General features: G+C 46.1%; 1 pseudogene; it reads left to right on the forward strand.

Moving 5' to 3' along the window:
- Positions 1 to 3,810: 3,810 nt before the first annotated feature.
- LOC120056113 lies at positions 3,811 to 20,450 on the forward strand (annotated as a pseudogene).
- Positions 20,451 to 21,099: the final 649 nt, after the last annotated feature.

The following is a 21,099-nucleotide window of genomic DNA, read 5'->3' on the forward strand; positions in this document are numbered from 1 at the left end:
CGTTCTTCTCTTTCCCTCTCCTCCTTTACTCTTGCAGGTTCTTTCTTCTCTTTCCCTCTCCTCCTTTACTCTTGCAGGTTCTTTCTTCTCTTTCCATCTCCTCCTTTACTCTTGCAGGTTATTTCTTCTCTTTCCATCTCCTCCTTTACTCTTGCAGGTTCTTTCTTCTCTTTCCATCTCCTCCTTTACTCTTGCAGGTTCTTTCTTCTCTTTCCCTCTCCTCCTTTACTCTTGCAGGTTCTTTCTTCTCTTTCCATCTCCTCCTTTACTCTTGCAGGTTCTTTCTTCTCTTTCCCTCTCCTCCTTTACTCTTGCAGGTTCTTCCTTCTCTTTCCCTCTCCTCCTTTACTCTTGCAGGTTCTTTCTTCTCTTTCCCTCTCCTCCTTTACTCTTGCAGGTTCTTTCTTCTCTTTCCATCTCCTCCTTCACTCTTGCAGGTTCTTTCTTCTCTTTCCCTCTCCTCCTTTACTCTTGCAGGTTCTTCCTTCTCTTTCCATCTCCTCCTTTACTCTTGCAGGTTCTTTCTTCTCTTTCCATCTCCTCCTTTACTCTTGCAGGTTCTTTCTTCTCTTTCCCTCTCCTCCTTTACTCTTGCAGGTTCTTTCTTCTCTTTCCCTCTCCTCCTTTACTCTTGCAGGTTCTTTCTTCTCTTTCCCTCTCCTCCTTTACTCTTGCAGGTTCTTTCTTCTCTTTACATCTCCTCTTTTGCTCTTGCAGGTTCTTTCTTCTCTTTCCCTCTCCTCCTTTACTCTTGCAGGTTCTTTCTTCTCTTTCCCTCTCCTCCTTTACTCTTGCAGGATCTTTCTTCTCTTTCCCTCTCCTCCTTTACTCTTGCAGGATTTCTGTGAATAAAACAAACCAAACAATGTAGCCTTAATGCTGTCCGCCTGTTACATTACATTTGGACAGCTGATCAGAGTAAAATAAAGGTCTTCACCTTCTTATCTTTCTTTGCATCTCCTGTTTTCAAGAGTCCTGCCTCCACAGCCTCCTCCTTTATCTTCTTGGTTTGAGAACGAAAGCAGCAAGAAACAAAACAGATATAAGTCACTGTCTCGGCTAGCTCAACCGTCCCGCCGGGGACCCACCGATCCTGAAGAAGATTGGACGGTTGAGCTAGCCGAGACATTGACTCATATATATATCACATTAAAACACATTCCCAATAACTACAGTGCCTTGTGAAAGTCATGCACACCACAAGTGCCTTGTGAAAGTCATGTACAGATCTACACAATCAACTCCACATTTTCAAAGGGAAAGAAAATTATAGACCAAAAAAAGAACATGTCTTGATTGCATATTTCTTCTCACCCCAGAATTAATATTTGGTGTAAGCACCTTTGTCACGCCTACTCCTGCTCCCTCCCTCCGGAGCTCAACCTCACCGGTCTACTAACCACCAGCTCTGGCAACTATGATTACGCACACCTGCTCGCCATCATTATGCACACCTGGTCATCATTATCTCCGTGCTTACTCACCCTTTATTTAGCCCTCAGTTGACATCAGTCATTAGATAGTATTGTTTTCTCTCACGTTCTGTACGCTTCTCATGTTTGTTCATCTACATCTATTCATTATTAAACTTACCTTCTGCACCTGCTTCCTGACTCCCGGCGTATTACGTTACAACCTTTGGCAGCCATTACAGCTATGAATCATGTTGAATAAGATTCTACCAACTTATCCATTGTTTTTGTTAAAATTGGTCAAGCTCTGTAAATTAAGTGGGGAATAACTGATGGACAGCAATATTCAAACCTTGTCTCTGATCAGTCAGGACTGAGACTGTACCACTCAGGAACACTCAACACCTCTTGGAAAGCCATTTTTGTGTGTCTTTGGCATCCATTATTTTGTAAATGTCCAGCTGAAAAATACAACTTTATCCCAGGGTTAGGTTTTCAGAAGACTGTGGCAGGTTTTCCTCTAACTTTTTACCTGGAAATTGGTCCTTTCATATTTCTTTTGATCCTTACAAACTCCCAGTTCCTGTTGGTGACAAGCATACCCATAACATGATGCTGCCAACACAATACTTTAACATATGTGTGTTGCATTGGATTTCATCCAAACCAGTCATTTTTAATTTAGGCCAAAAAAGTACATTTCTTTGCAGTGTTGCCTTGCAGTATTCCTTAACAGCATTGTTGCAAACAGAATATATGATTTGGAGTGGATCTTTTAGCACAGGCTTCCTTTTTTTCACTTTGAATTACAGGCCAGTAATGTGGAGGTAACGCAATGTTGCTGATCATTTTGTATATCTATGTCTCTGTGCACGTTCCCTGTCTTGGCTAACCGACTATCTAGCCACAGACAAATCCCACTGGGCACACACTGTTTGAATCAATGTTTACACGTAATTTCAATAAAATTACGTTGAACGAACCACTAGATGGTACTAGAACAAAAATAAATCATAATGAAGTTTGCCTGAAAATAATCTCGCGCTCTCATCGAGGTGCGTGGGCTGAGTCTGAGATTAGTGTCATAAAAGAGACCGATAATTTAATGATATTAATTCCATGAAGTACAGTAGGCACACACGGAAGTTCCATTCACTGGGTTGAGTTCCATTTGGCTTCCAATGCTCAAACACTTGAGATACTGTATAATACTGTCTTCTACATTTGCCAACATTTCAATGTGTTAGTTTATATCTGGATGAGGAGAGCTAAAATAATAGGGATTCCATGCATTCATGTCACTCACTATGTCACTCCTGTATTCAAATTAAACTCAAGTTTATGAGAATCATTGTCAAAATGTCAAGGCCTATGTGTGGTATAAACCATCATTATATTAAGCAATAAGGCCCGAGGAGGTGTGGTATATGGCCAATATACCATTGCTAAACGATGTTCTTAATCCCGACGCAGCGCAGAGTGCCTGGATACAGCCCTTAGCTGTGGTATATTGGCCATATACCACAAATCCCTGAGGTAGCTTTTGCTAAACTGGTTACAAATGTAATTAGAACAGTAAAAATAAATGTTTTGTCATACCGTGGTATACGGTCTCATATACCACGGCTTTCAGCTAATCAGCATTCAGGGCTCGAACCGCCCAGTTTATAATAGTGTAATGAAACAGGCAGGGAGCAGGTCTCGAACCCTCGACCTTCTAGCCCGAGGCCCGGCGCGCTATCGACTGTGCCGCAAAAGCATGCTCGAGCGGCAGAGTCGATTTCCGCGCTTATAAACCCAGGGTCGTTACACTACTCCCTCCTTTCAAAGAGCGCGTCCTCGCGCTAGCTTGCGACTTTACGTTTTACAGGAACGCGCTCACCGGCCAAGCACACGCACTGTCGTGGATGCGAGGTCCGATCACTTCCGACACCAATGTAATGAAACAGGCAGGGAGCAGGTCTCGAACCCTCGACCTTCTAGCCCGAGGTCCGGCGCGCTATCGACTGTGCTGCAAAAGCATGCTCGAGCGGCAGAGTCGATTTCCGCGGTTATAAACACAGGGTCGTTACAATAGCAAATAAACCATTTATTACAAAAAGCTGTAATCATATCATGACGAAACATTACCTCGTACATGATCTAATATGGTTAATGTAATGTGCAGTTGTGGGTCTAGTTATGAAACCAATCAAATAGGTATTTTGATTAGTTGGCACTGGCACCAAAATTGGACACAATAGCCATTGTTGGCACCATCTTTAGGGTGAGAAATCATTAAATATGTACCCCTGCAGGTGTCAGTATGGCCATGCAGTTCAGTGGTCTACAGGCGTAGTGTGGACTGACCCCATCTACTAGCTACAGCCAGGAAGAAAGATAACGGGACAACCACAGAGTTCGGTACAGCCAGCCAAGCAATCCAAGCAGCACAAGGGGATTTGTAGAAGCGACGTTTGGAGCAAACTTCAATCTCAATGGAGTGAAATCTATATTAAAATAGATAGGATGCTATTTGAAAATGTTCTATAGAAAGAAAAAGGAATTAAATAAAACTTCAGTTTCAAAGAAGAGTCTTGGGGGAAACTTTGGGTCACACAACTCATCAGTAAGTAAAGTTAACTCGCTAGCTAAACTAGCCTAGCTTTATGAAGACTATTTGCATCTCAGTCCTGGGTAGTTTGCTGAGTTTGCGCGTTTGAATAATTTCGTAATTTATATCACTGCTTGTAAAGCCCCGCGAGTTTGCGTTGGTATATACATAATTTAGCTACTAGCTAAATCTACTTGAAGTTGCATCAGGCATTGGTAGTGTAGGATAAAATAGAACGAATGTCCCTAAGGGGGAAACTGTCTTACGTTACATGTGTATTGCTTGCTAATGCCAACTTTAAGGGATTTATGTTTTGCAATGCCGCCAGGTGTGGGCGTGGCTTCCAGTCTGACACACCTGTCACCTGGCAATGATAAGTCAACTTGTCAGTGTTTGGGAATTTTCCAGTGTTGGTCATCCTCATTGAATCATCTTTCTCTTTCTGTGTTTTCCCATATGCTTTTGCATTGTGACTCATGGCCTTTCAAATTGTTTTAGAGGCACAGGTTTCTCAACAACAGTTGTCTTCATCATCAGCATCATCATCCTCTAGTCGTAACATCTGTGTCATCACTCATCACCACCATTCTAATTCTTCCCCAACTCTTTCCTCTCCTTCCTCTCTTTCTACCTACCCGGCTCTCACTCTCCCATTCCCCACTCTACCTCCCCCTTGTCCTCTGGTGTGTCTCAACACCAGCTATCTGTCCTCCAGGAACAACCCACTAGAGATGGTGGCTTGGATGTCCCCCTCCCTTTCCCTGCATCCCTCCAGGACCCCCAGGCTCCTCCCTGCCCCACTACCACCTGTCTGCTGCACCCCAGGCTGGCCACGGCCGCCAGCCCTCCCCCTGTCCTTGGAGCCTGCCTTAGACGGCCCACAGCCCTGAGTCGACATGCCAGTGCGGCTGGCTTCCCCCTACAGGCGGCTGGAGCCTGGGCCTTCAGTAAGACCCAGGGGAAAGGAGCGGGCCTTGCCTCCAGCCCCACCACAGAGGCCTCGGAGGTGGGCATCGAAGTGGAGGACATCCCCGCTTTGCTCCGGGACGTGGCTTGCTTCGCTGAGGCTGTGGAGAAACTGAAAGAAATGGTGCTGGGGGAAGGTGAGCGAGGCATTATAATGGCCAGGAGTTTTTGACCAGTAAAAATTCTAATTTTTTGCCTATAACTAGAGTTCAGAGTTTTCTTAGTCAGGTCATATGGAAAGGAAAAAACCCTGGCCCTTAGTTATGTTGTAACATTGTGTGTGTCCCAGCCAGGGTGTGTGTGTGTGTGTGTGTATGCCTTGCGAAACTGAGGAAGGAAGAGGGAGTATGTCACACAAGGTACGCAGCACTATAGTATTTGTCTGGTGTGTAAACACAGCTCACAGGCTTTCCTATAACCCAGAATCCTTACATTACGAGGACTAGGGGTCGATTTGGAATTTAGCAAGCCGGGTCGTTCCACCTATTCGGTGCCTTTTCAGATGTGTAACTTGGTGCATTTTTTTTTCTTCGATTTCACCTAATTCTAAAACTCTGTCATAAAGAGCACATGTTCAACTTAATAAAAATAAAAATCCCATCTCAAAAAAGTACTATAGTAAGTGCCTATTAAGTTCCAAATAAAGTAACAGGGTTCACGATTTCATCTTAAATCAGCCATAAATCTCCATGTGACAGGGGAAATAGAAGCTTGTTGTGTACAACAGGGAGGGGCAATTGAATGCAAGCTTAAAACATTTCTAGCCTGTCTATCTATGGGTAACATGGTTGACCTGTTATGCTCGACCCACTCAGTTTTGCACCACAAAACACCAGAAAATTGCCCAAAATAGTAAAACCAGCTCATTTGCTTTTAAACTATGCTTTGACTATTAGATGTTGAATGTTTATTTTTGAAAACATTATTTAAAAAGGAATAGTTTCACTAAATTAAAATGAGAGTTCAGTTCACGTAACAGGGTTGACCTTAAAATGAGGAACGTTTTTCACATTAATCACATTAAATAAATAAAAATCTTCAGAAATGCCTTTGTCAAAGCAACAAAAATAACTAGGGATTTACAATGATGGTGAAAACTTGGAGACATTTTGTAGTTAAGTGGTATAAATATTCCTGGAAGTCACAGAGGGTCACAGAGTGTCACAGAGGGACACAGAGGGCCACAGAGGGTTACAGAGGGACACAGAGGGTCACAGAGGGACACAGAGGGTCACAGAGGGTCACAGAGGGCCACAGAGGGACACAGAGGGCCACAGAGGGTTACAGAGGGTCACAGAGGGTCACAGAGGGACACAGAGGGTCACAGAGGGACACAGAGGGCCACAGAGGGTCACAGAGGGACACAGAGGGTCACAGAGGGTCACAGAGGGTCACAGAGGGACACAGAGGGTCACAGAGGGTCACAGAGGGACACAGAGGGCCACAGAGGGTTACAGAGGGTTACAGAGGGTCACAGAGGGCCACAGAGGGTCACAGAGGGACACAGAGGGTTACAGAGGGACACAGAGGGTCACAGAGGGACACAGAGGGTCACAGAGGGACACAGAGGGTCACAGAGGGTCACAGAGGGACACAGAGGGTCACAGAGGGTCACAGAGGGCCACAGAGGGTCACAGAGGGACACAGAGGGTTACAGAGGGTTACAGAGGGACACAGAGGGCCACAGAGGGTTACAGAGGGTCACAGAGGGTCACAGAGGGCCACAGAGGGTCACAGAGAGACACAGAGGGTTACAGAGGGTCACAGAGGGACACAGAGGGTCACAGAGGGACACAGAGGGTCACAGAGGGGCACAGAGGGTCACAGAGGGTCACAGAGGGACACAGAGGGTCACAGATGGTCACAGAGGGATACAGAGGGTCACAGAGGGACACAGAGGGTCACAGAGGGACAAAATGCTAAATTTTGGCACTTTAGCAAGTCTTTATTCCAGCGGAGGCTGCTGCGAAGAGGACCGCTCATAGTCCTTTTTATTTTATTTTTTATTTATTTTACCTTTGTTTAACCAGGTAGGCAAGTTGAGAACAAGTTCTCATTTACAACTGCGACCTGGCCAAGATAAAGCAAAGCAGTTCGACACATACAACAACACAGAGTTACACATGGAGTAAAACAAACATACAGTCAATAATATGGTACAAAAACAAGTCTATATACAATGTGAGCAAATTAGGTGAGATAAGGGAGGTAAAGGCAATAAAAAGGCCACTGTGGCGAAGTAAATACAATATAGCAATTAAAAACACTGGAATTGTAGATTTGCAGTAGGTGAATGTGCAAAGTAGAAATACTGGGGTGCAAGGGAGCAAAATAAATAAATAAATACAGTAGGGGATGAGGTAATTGTTTGGGCTATTTATAAATGGGCTATGTACAGGTGCAGTGATCTGTGAGCTGCTCTGACAGCTGGTGCTTAAAGCTGGTGAGGGAGATAAGTGTTTCCAGTTTCAGAGATGTTTGTAGTTCGTTCCAGTCATTGGCAGCAGAGAACTGGAAGGAGAGGCGGCCAAAGGAGGAATTGGCCCTGGGGGTGACCAGTGAAATACACCTGCTGGAGCGCGTGCTACGGGTGGGTGCTGCTATGGTGACCAGCGAGCTGAGATAAGGCGGGACTTTACCTAGCAGGGTCTTGTAGATGACCTGGAACCAGTGGGTTTGGCGACGAGTATGAAGCGAGGGCCAGCCAACAGGGAGCGTACAGGTCGCAGTGGTGGGTAGTATATGGGCCTTTGGTGACAAAACGGATGGCACTGTGATAGACTGCATCCAATTTGTTGAGTAGGGTGTTGGAGGCTATTTTGTAAATGACATCGCCGAAGTCGAGGATCGGTAGGATGGTCAGTTTTACGAGGGTATGTTTGGCAGCATGAGTGAAGGATGCATTGTTGCGAAATAGGAAGCCAATTCTAGATTTAACTTTGGATTTGAGATGTTTAATATGAGTCTGGAAGGAGAGTTTACAGTCTAACCAGACACCTAGGTATTTGTAGTTGTCCACATATTCTAAGTCAGAACCGTCCAGAGTAGTGATGCTGGGTGGGCGGGCAGGTGTAGGCAGCGATCAGTTGAAGAGCATGCATTTAGTTTTACTTGTATTTAAGAGCAGTTGGAGGCTATGGAAGGAGAGTTGTATGGCATTGAAGCTCGTCTGGAGGGTAGTTAACACAGTGTCCAAAGAAGGGCCATAAGTATACAGAATGGTGTCGTCTGCGTAGAGGTGGATCAGAGAATCACCAGCAGCAAGAGCGACATCATTGACGTATACAGAGAAAAGAGTTGGCCCAATAATTGAACCCTGTGGCACCCCCATAGAGACTGCCAGAGGCCCGGACAACAGGCCCTCCGATTTGACACACTGAACTCTATCGGAAAAGTAGTTGGTGAACCAGGCGAGGCAATCATTTGAGAAACCGAGGCTGTTGAGTCTGCTGATGAGGATGTGGTGATTGACAGAGTTGAAAGCCTTGGCCAGGTCAATGAATACGGCTGAACATTATTGTTTCTTATCGATGAAGGTTAAGATATCGTTTAGGACCTTGAGCGTGGCTGAGGTGCACCCATGACCAGCTCTGAAACCAGATTGCATAGTGGAGAAGGTACGGTGGGATTCGAAATGGTCGGTAATCTGTTTGTTAACTTGGCTTTCGAAGACCTTAGAAAGGCAGGGTAGGATAGATATAGGTCTGTAGCAGTTTGGGTCAAGAGTGTAATGGCTGGAATAGAGTGTAATGGCCGGTATGGAGTGAATGGAATGGTATCAAACAGATGAAAACCATGTGTTTGATATCATTCCATTCACTCTATTCCGGCCATTACTATGAGTCGTCCTCCACTGCTTTATTCATATAAACATTTGATTTATTAATTTCTCCATGTGGTCTATATGAAAGGGCACTTCATTGAATATAACAGGCTTTTAACATTCAATATTGGTGCACAATTTCTACTTAAAAATATCAAAGGGATGCAAAAGGCACTCATTTCTTGGAACGAACCAGCTAAGCCATGTCAGGGTGACTTCACTTCCTGTCCAGGCAGCTATTTTCATCGCAACTTCCTGTTCTCCAGTCTCCAAGTAGGGCGAGGAGATAAGGGAGAAAGAGAGAGAATGAAGGGAGGAGAGAGAGAGAGACTTTTCTTAGTGGGTATGTGTGTTATTACAATGTGACAACAGAGGTAGGAGTGTTAAAATCAACCACAGAACAAGAGCCAACTGATGGTACACTCACAAAGAGTTAGGCCCCTAAATAAATAGGGGTCTAAGCAGTAGTACACAGTACATTTTTCTTAAAACATTGACGTTTCAGCCCCAAACTGCATTGTGACTACATTTGAACGTTGGTTCACGTGCTCTCCGTGTCCACCACCACTTCCTACATCAAGAGTGGCAGTGTGACAGACAACAGCCCTACAGTTCCTGATTTTCACACTTTAGTCGTCTAAGGCCCAACTGAGAAACAACACACAAAAAAGGAGAAGTAGAACAGTAGCTGTGTTTCAATGACTGCTACTGGTGCTGGTTCTCTTTTTCCCCAGTAAACAGTGCTTCATTACATGGCCTCTTGCTTGATTCATTATATGTGTGTTTATACTTGTACTGTGCTGTGTGTGTATACTGCCTGTTTATGTACTATTATAAACTGGGTGGTTCGAGCCCTAAATACTGATTGGCTGACAGCCATGGTATATCAGACCGTATATCACGGGTATGACAAACATTTATTTTTACTGCTCAAATTAAATTGGTAACCAGTTTATAATAGCAATACGGCACCTCGGGAGGATGCCCACATGGAGAAATTAATAAATCAGATTTTTATATGAATAAAGCAGTGGCCAATATACCACGGCTAAGGGCTGTTTCCAGGCACCCCCTGCGATGCGTCGTGCTTAAGAACAGCCCTTAGCCGGGGTATATTGGCGATATACCACACCCCCTAGTGCCTTATTGCTTAAATAACCTACATTTTCTATAACATATTGTTCCTTTGTGTGTGTGTGTGTGTGTGTGTGTGTGTGTGTGTGTGTGTGTGTGTGTGTGTGTGTGTGTGTGTGTGTGTGTGTGTGTGTGTGTGTGTGTGGTGTGTGTGTGTCAGGGTTGGGGTGAATTCGAATTGGCCTCAACCTACAGGAAGCAAAATAGGAATTGAATGAAGTAGAATTTAATTCAAACCAATTCAACTAAGAAGTGAAACATGAACGTTTCATTCATTTGACAAATCTTTTATCATAAGGATATGCCATTTTTTAATGGAATGAATACACATATTCCCGAGTGCTGCAGTGGTCTAAGGCACTGCATCTCAGTGCTAGAGGCGTCACAACAGACACCCTGGTTCGAATCCAGGCTGTATCACAACCGGCTGTGATTGGGAGTCCCACAATTGGCCCAGCATCGTCTGGGTTTGGCTGGTGTAGGCCGTCATTGTAAATAAGAATTTGTTCTTAATTAACTTTCCTAGTTAAATAAAAAAATCTATTTAAATATTAGTTTGATTATAATTTAGATGTAAAACAGTGTTTTTCTTTGTCATGAGATGTTAGATTGTTCCCTTCCATACTGCCGTGTTTGATCTAATGCATTCTGGAAAATGTTTGTTCTGATATTTAACAAAAAATCGAATTCAATCCAAATTCTGCGGTGTGTACGTGCGTGAGCATATACAAGGTTAAAATAGTACATTTTTAAAGTTGTGTTTTAAAGTTGAACTTTATCACTCGTATGGTTGCCTCACTGCGCTGCTGTTACAATTGTGAATGTCACCTCAAACCAGTTTTTCATGCTTATTTCTTTATGTTTAGTTTCAGTTTTAGTTCTAGACCTATAAATAACATAGCTGTCTGTCTCTGTCTCAGACAGGCAGATAGATAACCTCTCAGACAGGCAGCTGGACCGTCGTGACCTGGCCCAGGAGTGTTTGGGAGAGGTGTTGCGTGTGTTGAGGCAGGTGATCGGTGCCTACCCCCTCCTCAACACTGTAGAGACCCTCACTGCTGCCGGAACACTCATCTCCAAGGTCAAAGGTCAGAGCTCTACTGTTAGAACTGGACACCTGTTGGAATGTGTGTGGATCAAGGTGTGGGTGGTCTGTGTACTGAGAGTGTACTGAGATCAAATGTGTGTATTTGTGTGTCCAGGGTTTAGTTACAAGGACAGCAGTGACATGGGTAAGCAGGACTTTGAGAAAGCCATCGAGACCATGGCTGTGGCTTTCAGTAGCAGGTAAGTGTGTGTGTGTGTGTGTGTGTGTGTTTCGCTTTACTATCCCTAGGATCTACATTGATAAGGTTTTTCCCATTCTCCCCCCTCTCTCCCTATTTTACACCCCTTTCCTTCTCTCCCCCTCAGTGTGTCGGAACTTCTGATGGGAGAAGTGGACAGCAGCACCCTCCTGTCTCTACCGCTAACAGAGAGGAGCAGGGTGAGTGTGTGTGTGTGTGTGTGTGTGTGTAAAAAACAAACAATGTTTTCTTTGATCGTAAAGGATGGCTCAGTCTAAGCATTTGTGTGACCTCGGAGATGGTGTGTGTGTGCAGTCTATGGAGAACCTGTATGGCTTAGACTCAGCCCAGGCCAAAGACTGTCAAGGGAGGAGTGACCAGCAGGACTGCTGCAGTAAGTACAAAATGGCATGTCCTCGATGTCTAAGCATTCTGTTTCCCTTTCCAATCATGTCATACTCATACATTCTCATATGAATGTGTGTGTGTGTGTGTGTGTGTGTGTGTGTGTGTGTGTGTGTGTGTGTGTGTGTCAGTGCTGAGTGGAGAGCAGGTTGACCTCCTACTGCAGTGCAGTGAGGGAGGAGTGGACTCCGCTCTCTCCTATGCCAAGGCTGTGTCCAGATACCTGAAGGACATTATCAGCTATGTGGAGAAAAGGACTGTTCTGGGTGGGTTGATCACTTTGACTCATCTAATTATTCTGTCTCTTTTACTCTTCTATCTGTGTCCATCAGCAGTTGTTCTCGGCCTCTTAGGGCTTCAACTACATTACATACACCTGTCCAGTATCTAGGGGCAGAAATGGAATTGGGCCAAACTTTTTGTTGTCCATTTCAATTTCTGCTTTTTTAGTTTTCTGCTAACAAGGCAGTGTGTGAGTTTCTGTGTCTGTGTGTTCCAGAGATGGAGTTTGCCAAGGGTCTGCAGAGGCTATGTCAGTCCTGTAAGCAGAGCATTGCACAGGTAATGGGAGAACACACACACACACACGGACAAACGTGCACATAAACACATAAAACTCTCCTCTCTCTTTCTCTCTCTTGCTCTCAGCCCCAGATGCCATTCTTCTCCATCTACTCTCTGGCTCTGGAGCAGGACTTGGAGCAGAGTGTGGGAGTGCAGCAAACCACTGGCTCCATACACACTGTTCTACAGGTAGATACAGTATCTCACACACACACACCACAGGAGGTTGAGGGCACCTTCATTGGGGACGACGATTGTGTTAATGACTGGAGCGGAATCATTGGAATGGTATCAAATACATCAAAACACATTGTTTCCAGGTGGCTTTCCATTCGCTCCGTTCCAGCCAGTATTACCCTCAGCAGCCTGTGACACACACACACACTTACAAGGATTATTACAAGTGAAATAATGTCTCTATCTCAACCCCTCTCTGGCCCAGCCTCTGATGCAGTGTAAACAGGAGCATGAGAGGAGACGCAGAGAGCTCGGAGAGCAGTGGCAGAGGGCCCAGAGGAAACAGGTAAAGTCACTCCTATGTCTTGTCCTTGTTGCCTTGACATGTTAATGCCGCACACGTGTTATCATGTCTCACTCTTATGTCATGTATGAGAAAGACGTTGATATTCCATATTTCAGTGAGAGTAGATGGTTTACCAATCGCTCTGTCAAAAGTCAAACGCCTCGGTGTCACTCTGGACCGCTCCCTCTATTTCGAACCCCACATAAAAACCATCACCAGGATGACATCACCTCTGCAATATCTCCAGGCTCCGCCCCTCGCTATCACACTCCAGCAAGGAAACTCTCATCCATGCCCTGGTCACTTCCTGTTTGGACTATTGCAACACTCTCCTCGCTGGTATCCCCACCAAACTCACCAACAGACTTCAACTGGTCCAGAACTCTGCTGCCAGAATCCTCACCAGCACCAGATCAACTGAACACATCACACCAATCCTCATCAATCTACACTGGCTCCCTGTGCAATCCTTTATTAACTTAAAGACAGTCCTCCTCACCTACAAAGCCCTCCACAACCTGGCACCCACCTACCTCTCTGACCTTCTCTCAGTCTATGCTTCTTCACGCTCCCTCCGCTCCTCCTCTACTGGTCTCCTTGTCACCCCCTCATTCTGCCTCTCCACCATGGGTGCCCGGGCCTTCAGCTGCTGGAATGAGATCCCCCCCCACACATACAACATGCAGATACAATCATCTCATTCAAAAACCTCCTTAAAACACCCCTTAAAACACCCCTCTTCAAGGATGCCTTCTATGATTCTCTGTCCTACCCTCCATTCTGTGCATTCTCACTATACCTATGTATCCCTATGTGCCCCCCAACCCACACACTTACCCTAAACTCTAAGCCTAAACCCTTACCCTAAACCCTTACCCTAAACCAGGTCCGTATCCTATTTCCAACCCTACCCCCTAAACCCTTACCTAAACCAGGTTCGTATTCTCTACCCAACCCTACCCCCTAAACCCTTACCTAAATCAGGTTTGTATCCTCTACCCAACACTTCCATCCTCTTTTATCTGTCCTATTTCATCTGGTCCTTTGATAAAATGTTTACTTTGATTGATGCAATTGGTTTTATGTACTACACTTGCTTTTAATGGCTACTTGTAATGTAAGATATCCTTGATTACCCTGAAAGGCATCCACCAAATAAAATGTATTATTATTATTTCATGTGTTTGTGTGTGTGTTTGTCTGTTCCTAGACTGATGCTGAGAGTAGCATGCGTAAAGCTCGAGGCTCGTACGTGATTCGCTGTGAGGAATATGACAAGGCCAGGGGTCGGGCAGAGGAGGAGCTACAAGGGGGAGCAGGCGGGCTTAAAGCTCTGGACCGGAAGAAGCGATTGGAGGAGGAGGCCAGAACCAAGGTCAGCTGACTAGTCTGATAGGGGCAGAGAGCGCGTCTCGAATTTAGCTTGCTTTGCATGCCAGATGGACTAAGTTTTCACTTTTCAGACCTTTTTATAGATCCTGAAGTGCCAACTCTGCCAACTCAGTTATCCCAGGCGAGCAAAATGTATCGCACCTAATGGCTGGTCCTTGTGTGTCTCTACAGGCTGAAGAGGCAGAGGCTGTGTATCGTGCATGTATATCCGAGGCGGAGGCGCGGCACCAGGAGAGAGAGCAGACTAAGGGCAGCACTCTCAGACAGATCCATGATGTCATCAGACACACAGACCACACCCTCAGATCTGTAAGTCAACTCACGCCTCTGTCAGGGAAGTAAAATCCCCCCTGCAGGTGGATTGCACTGACCAATCAAACATCCTAATCATGACTACATCCACCTTTAGGTTTGATTATGTTTATGAAGTCTGTTCACGAGAGATCTTGGGACAGACGAAATGTGTTTATGGAAATTGTAGTTTGTCTCCATCGAATTGCTTATTCCTGGGTGTTGTAGTTCTTTACAACATGTCTCCCTCCCCAGTGCACAGTGTCGTACTATCAGCTGCTGCACATGCAGACAGCAGCGCTGCCAGTCCACTACCAGACCCTGTGTGAGAGCACCAAGCTCTACGAGCCGGGACAACAGTACGCCGCTCACGCAAGACATCTACACAAGAGCCCAGAGGATGCCAGACATCTCTACACGAGCACAGAGGATGCCAGACATCTGTCGAACCCAGAGCCTGTAGCTCACTACCACTTCGAGCCCTACTCATCAAACCAGTGGGTTCACACTTGAAATCGTTTACAGTTGACCTTTCAGTGATTCATAATGTTGTCGAGATCGGAAAATACCAGGTGCAGAGAAACGTTTTGTAAGTGGCGTTAGCCTTCAAAGGGTCAGAACAGGCCAGTTAGTTGGCTACCAACTACTGTGATTTTCAGGAGGAAGCAATGTAATTTTCTCCTTCCCTCATCAGTCTGTCTGGACGCACCCGCCACAACAGCTCTAACACGGATGTACCAATCAGCACGGAGACCACACCTCCCACGGACGCACCAATCAGCACGGAGACCACACCTACCACAGACGAGGAGGGTGGTGCTGAGGATGGAGTCACACAGAGATGTGGTGAGTCCTGATTGACTCGTGTAAGGGGTCATCCACTTCTCTAATGGTCTAAGAAGAAGGGTAGCACACTTTTCTAACCACAGATGTGATTTATAGGAACCACGAACCAAGATTAGAAGTTTTCAGTATGGTGCTTCATTTGAAAGCTCATTGGTGGTATTTGTCCTTATTGAAGGGCAAGGTCAGCAATCACACAAGTCCTGGCCGTCAACGATGAAGGACTCGGACTGTCTTGGAGGAGTCTATGGTCTGGAGTCCTCCAGCACTGGTACCTCCTGATGTAGAAACTAGAATGTCAACCTCCAGCACAGCTACTATAGAGCCTCAGCAATTTCTAGATTACAGAAAAGGATCCAGCGATGTATCATTCAGAATATTCAATGATATATAATAGTGTGTGTTTCAGGGCACGTACCTAAAGCCAATGAAGAACTGGAGGAACATGATGGAAACGTCACCTCGTTTGAACAGGGTAACAAACACTGTCCTCCTCAAGTCTCCGTTTGTCTGAACTCTGTCTAAATCGAGATCCACACAGAGGGAGAATTGCATGAATAGTTCAGGTTAGGATACGACCCTCTCTTTCTCATTCTGAACTTTCTCTTCTCTCTTGTTTGTCTTTTCTCTTGCTGTGTGTTCCGGGACAGAGCCAGAGATGGCCGTTCCCACTGGTCCCTTCCGGAATGTGGGAATGTCCAAGGCAGCAAAGACCCACAGACTCCGCAAGCTCCGCACACCTGCCAAATGCAGAGAGTGTAACAGCTATGTGTACTTCCAGGGTGCAGAGTGTGAGGAGGTGAGACACACACACACACCCTAGGAGGTAGAATGTGTAATATGTCTACTCTGTTTACTGACTGTAAAGTTAGTATATTATTTGCTTGTCTTCCCTCCTGCAGTGTTATCTGGCATGCCATAGGCGTTGCTTGGAGAGCCTGGCTATCCAGTGTGGCCATAAGAAGCTACAAGGTCGCCTGTCGCTGTTTGGCAGGGACTTCACGCAGGGGCTGGGAGACCCCGATGGTGTGCCTCTGGTCATCAGGAAGTGCATCACAGAGATAGAGAGCAGGGCTCTTAGGATGAAGGTGCTTTTACACTTACACACAGAGTAGTACACACACACACACATTGAAAGAATGACTTGACATATAAACTGTGTGTGTGTGTGTGTGTGTGTAGGGTATCTATCGTGTGAATGGGGTGAAGACTCGGGTGGAGAAGCTGTGCCAGGCCTTTGAGAATGGGAAAGAGCTGGTGGAACTGTCCCAAGCCTTTCCTCATGATATCAGCAACATGCTCAAACTTTACCTCAGACAGGTAACATACTGTTACATACACTTACAAAATACACTCCCTCCACTTCTAGACTCACTATCCCTCCTTCACACTGCATCCCACTCCCTCCCCTCACCCTCTGTCCCCTTCTTTCTCCTCTCCCCTCCCTCTCTTCCTCTCCACCCCCCCTCACTCTGTCCTCCTCTTCCTCTCCACCCCCTCACTCTCTGTCCTCCTTCCTCTCCACCCCCTCACTCTCTGTCCTCTTCCTCTCCACCCCCTCACTCTCTGTCCTCTTCCTCTCCACCCCCTCACTCTCTGTCCTCTTCCTCTCCACCCCTCACTGTCCTCTTCCTCTCCACCCCTCACTCTGTCCTCCTCTTCCTCTCCACCCCCTCACTCTCTGTCCTCTTCCTCTCCACCCCCTCACTCTGCCCTCCTCCTTCCTCTCCACCCCTCACTCTGCCCTCCTCTTCCTCTCCACCCCCTTACTCTCTGTCCTCTTCCTCTCCACCCCTCACTCTGTCCTCTTCCTCTCCACCCCTCACTCTGTCCTCCTCTTCTCCACCTCCTCACTCTCTGTCCTCTTCCTCTCCAACCCCTCACTCTGTCCTCCTTCCTCTCTACCCCCTCACTCTCTGTCCTCTTCCTCTCCACCCCCTCACTCTCTGTCCTCTTCCTCTCTACCCCCTCACTCTCTGTCCTCTTCCTCTCCACCCCACTCTTTCCTCCTCTTCCTCTTCACCTCCTCTCTCTGCCCTCTTTCTCTCCATCCTCTCACTCTGTCCTCTTCCTCTCCACCCTCTCTGTCCTCTTCCTCTCCACCCCTCACTCTGTCCTCTTCCTCTCCACCCCCTCACTCTGTCCTCCTCTTCCTCTCCACCCCCTCACTCTGTCCTCCTCTTCCTCTCCACCCCTCACTCTGTCCTCTTCCTCTCCACCCCCTACTCTGTCCTTTTCCTCTCCACCCCCTCACTCTGTCCTCCTCTTCCTCTCCACCCCCTCACTCTGTCCTCCTCTTCCTCTCCTCCCCCACTCTGTCCTCCTCTTCCTCTCCACCCCCTCACTCTGTCCTCTTCCTCTCCACCCCCTCACTCTGTCCTCTTCCTCTCCACCCTCTCTCTGTCCTCCTCTTCACCCCCTCACTATTTGTCCTCCTCCTCCTCACTCTCTGTCCCCTTCTCTTCATCTCCACCCCCCTCGCTTTCCCTTCTTCCCTCTCCAGCTGCCAGAGCCTATCTTTCCCTTCCATCTCTATCCGTCTCTGATGGGGCTGGCCAAGGAGAGCCTGCGTTCTGCGTCTCCTAGCCCAGATGGAGGTGAGGTGGCTGGGGCAGCAGTGCTGGCAGACCTGGGGGCTGAGACTCCTCTGGAGGTCCTGACTCTGGTCCACAGCCTGAGGGAGCTAATGCTAACAGAGCTGCCGCAGGCTAATACAGCCACACTGCGCTATATTGCACAGCATCTGTGCAGGTGAGGTGACCATGAGTAAGGCACACACATAAAATGTGATTTTAACACGGGAAATTAATCCTAACGTTTGATGAAGAACAAATAGCTCATCGTGGCCATTTCTCCTTTCTTACTCTTTCCTTCCTCCCTCTTATTTCTTCACTTTTCTCCTGTCTCAGGGTGTCTGAGTGTGAGCAGGAGAACAAGATGAGTCCCAGTAACCTTGGCATTGTGTTTGGCCCCACCCTGATGCGTCCCCGTCCCTCCGGGGCCACCGTGGCCCTGTCCTCCCTGGTAGACTACCCCCACCAGGCCCGCATCGTAGAGACTCTCATAGTCTTCTACAGCACCCTCTTCCATGACGGCTCCAACGGCACCCCAGTTTCCCCCTTAGCCCTAAGCCAGAGCCAGGTGAGTGAGCGACTGTGGGTGTAGGGTGTCATAGTGAAACAGTGTGCTGGTTCTGCTCTAGAAACAAGTGATGTGAGGAAAATACAATTATGGGCCTCGAGAGGGTGGAAGAGCGGTAGCAACCACACAAATAGAAGAGAAGGACGCATTTAAAAAATATATAAATATACATATTTTTTATTTAACAAGGCAAGTCAGTTAAGAACAAATTCTTATTTACAATGACGGCCTACACCGGGCCAATTGTGCACCGCCCTATGGGACTCCCAATCACAGCCAGTTGTGATACAGACTGGATTCGAACCAGGGTGTCTGTAGTGACGCCTCCAGCACTGAGATGCAGTGCCTTAGACCGCTGCGCCACTCGGGCATACACACATGCACACAATTGTTTATCACATTCAACCATTTCTGCTGTGTTTCTCCTAGGACGGTGGGGGGGAGGAGGGGAGAGACGAGGGAGACAAGACAGACTCACAACACGACGGGGATGAGACGCCAGACAACCACACTGAGAGACCAGTGGAATCAGACTGAGGAGGAACCATCAGCCGCAGCACCCACTGACCCTCTCTGGACCTGAACTCTTCAACAAAGAACTTCTGGAAAAAATTGAATTAAGTTTTTCAAATGAAAAAGTACTTTAGTGAATTCTACAAATTGGAATTCATTTGGGAAATTGTAGTTGAAATGAAAGTGGTGCCAACTTACTGTTTATATGCGTTGACTACTGATGAAAACGTTAGTACACTGAGTGGATAGCAGAATATCATATTGCTGTTGTGTGAACGTGTTAATTTCATTGCATGACTTGGGGTATGATTTTCTAAACCAGTTTTGCCAAAATGCTGCACAAAGCTATTTGTATTGTTTTAATTACCTGGTGAGTTACCAGGAAGGAATGTGAGATTCAGTGTTGTTGTGCCTGCAATCTCCTCTTTCTGTATTCTCTCTGTATACCCCTTGTATGGTGTATTAATATGGTATGTCTATACTCCAGCCTACCATCTGCCTGTGTACTCACGCCACTGCATCAGCACTGCTGCTGGTTGGTGTGCTAGTCATTGAGATGATATGTTTATATTGTTACAGTTCTAACATGATTTGTTGTATATCCTTGGTGACATAAAACTCAACAGTCAAGCGCTACGCAAATGTTTGACTCCCAATGATTGTTGCTGAGATTTGACTGTTTTGCAACACAGTAACTGCAGTCACGGTAATAATGAACACAAATGTTCAGTGTGCATTCAACTTCAATCAGTTATGTGGGACATTTTTTCGAATGTGAAAAGACCTTGCCTTGCTCTTCGACATTAAAAACAGTTGGATATATTTCTTCTGAAATAAATCATTTGCCCGTTCATATTCAAAATGCTCATATTTTAAAAATCCAACAAAAATCCAGAGGTTATCACCTCAAGGACATTCATAAAAAACTAGTAGTGTCAAAAGGTAAGCAAATCAACCTATTCACAAAAGTTATTGGGAGACAAAGTGATGAGAGCATGTTCTTTCTTCTTCATATGGAACATCTTCAGTCATTCCCTGTCCGCAAACATCAGATCTCATACTCCTTCTGGTCCATAATAGAGCAGGTGTGTGTTTACTGCATCTCATTCTCCTTCTGGTCCATAATAGAGCTGGTGTGTGTTTACTGCATCTCATACTCCTTCTGGTCCATAATAGAGCAGGTGTGTGTTTACTGCATCTCATTCTCCTTCTGGTCCATAATAGAGCTGGTGTGTGTTTACTGCATCTCATACTCCTTCTGGTCCATAATAGAGCAGGTGTGTGTTTACTGCATCTCATTCTCCTTCTGGTCCATAATAGAGCTGGTGTGTGTTTACTGCATCTCATACTCCTTCTGGTCCATAATAGAGCTGGTGTGTGTTTACTGCATCTCATTCTCCTTCTGGTCCATAATAGAGCTGGTGTGTGTTTACTGCATCTCATTCTCCTTCTGGTCCATAATAGAGCTGGTGTGTGTTTACTGCATCTCATTCTCCTTCTGGTCCATAATAGAGCAGGTGTGTGTTTACTGCATCTCATTCTCCTTCTGGTCCATAATAGAGCTGGTGTGCGTTTACTGCATCTCATACTCCTTCTGGTCCATAATAGAGCTGGTGTGTGTTTACTGCATCTCATTCTCCTTCTGGTCCATAATAGAGCTGGTGTGTGTTTACTGCATCTCATTCTCCTTCTGGTCCATAATAGAGCTGGTGTGTGTTTACTGCATCTCATTCTCCTTCTGGTCCATAATAGAGCTGGTGTGTTTTTACTGCATCTCATTCTCCTTCTGGTCCATAATAGAGCTGGTGTGTGTTTACTGCATCTCATTCTCCTTCTGGTCCATAATAGAGCTGGTGTGTGTTTACTGCATCTCATTCTCCTTCTGGTCCATAATAGAGCTGGTGTGTGTTTACTGCATCTCATTCTCCTTCTGGTCCATAATAGAGCAGGTGTGTGTTTACTGCATCTCATTCTCCTTCTGGTCCATAATAGAGCTGGTGTGCGTTTACTGCATCTCATTCTCCTTCTGGTCCATAATAGAGCTGGTGTGTGTTTACTGCATCTCATACTCCTTCTGGTCCATAATAGAGCTGGTGTGTGTTTACTGCATCTCATTCTCCTTCTGGTCCATAATAGAGCTGGTGTGTGTTTACTGCATCTCATACTCCTTCTGGTCCATAATAGACCATAATAGAGCTGGTGTGTGTTTACTG

Source organism: Salvelinus namaycush, chromosome 11 (assembly GCF_016432855.1).
Source record: "Salvelinus namaycush isolate Seneca chromosome 11, SaNama_1.0, whole genome shotgun sequence".
Classification (NCBI taxonomy): domain Eukaryota; kingdom Metazoa; phylum Chordata; class Actinopteri; order Salmoniformes; family Salmonidae; genus Salvelinus; species Salvelinus namaycush.